General features: G+C 47.9%; 1 long non-coding RNA gene across 1 annotated transcript; it reads left to right on the plus strand.

Moving 5' to 3' along the window:
* The first annotated feature begins 42 nt into the window (after positions 1-42).
* Positions 43-285, plus strand: LOC103132767 (uncharacterized). Its single transcript, XR_475617.1, has 2 exons — positions 43-87; positions 201-285. It is a non-coding gene; the product is annotated as an uncharacterized LOC103132767 (long non-coding RNA).
* Positions 286-449: the final 164 nt, after the last annotated feature.

The following is a 449-nucleotide window of genomic DNA, read 5'->3' on the forward strand; positions in this document are numbered from 1 at the left end:
CCTGAGTAACAACAACCTGCAGGATTCAGGAGTGAAGCTTCTCTCTGCTGGACTGAAGAGTCCAAACTGCAACCTGGAGACTCTCAGGTAACTCTAGGCTCTTGACAAATTGATGCATCTTAGGAGCAAAAAGAAAAATTATTACAGACCTTGGGCTCTACCTCAATGTTCTCATCATGTGATGAATTGTGTGTCTGCAGCTTATCAGGCTGTTTGGTCTCAGAGGAAGGCTGTGCTTCTCTGGCCTCAGCTCTGACCTTTAACCCCTCCCATCTGAAAGAGTTGGACCTGAGCTACAATCATCCAGGAGACTCAGGATTGAAACTGCTGTCGTATAGGCTGAACCATCCAGACTGGAGACTCGAAGCTCGCAGGTATGTAGGAACCTGCTGCAGGAGCAGAGAAGGTCTGATAGAGGAGGAAGAGGAGAAACGTCTTTAGTCTGATGG

This window comes from Poecilia formosa, unplaced genomic scaffold (assembly GCF_000485575.1).
Source record: "Poecilia formosa unplaced genomic scaffold, Poecilia_formosa-5.1.2 Scaffold1302, whole genome shotgun sequence".
NCBI lineage: Eukaryota > Metazoa > Chordata > Actinopteri > Cyprinodontiformes > Poeciliidae > Poecilia > Poecilia formosa.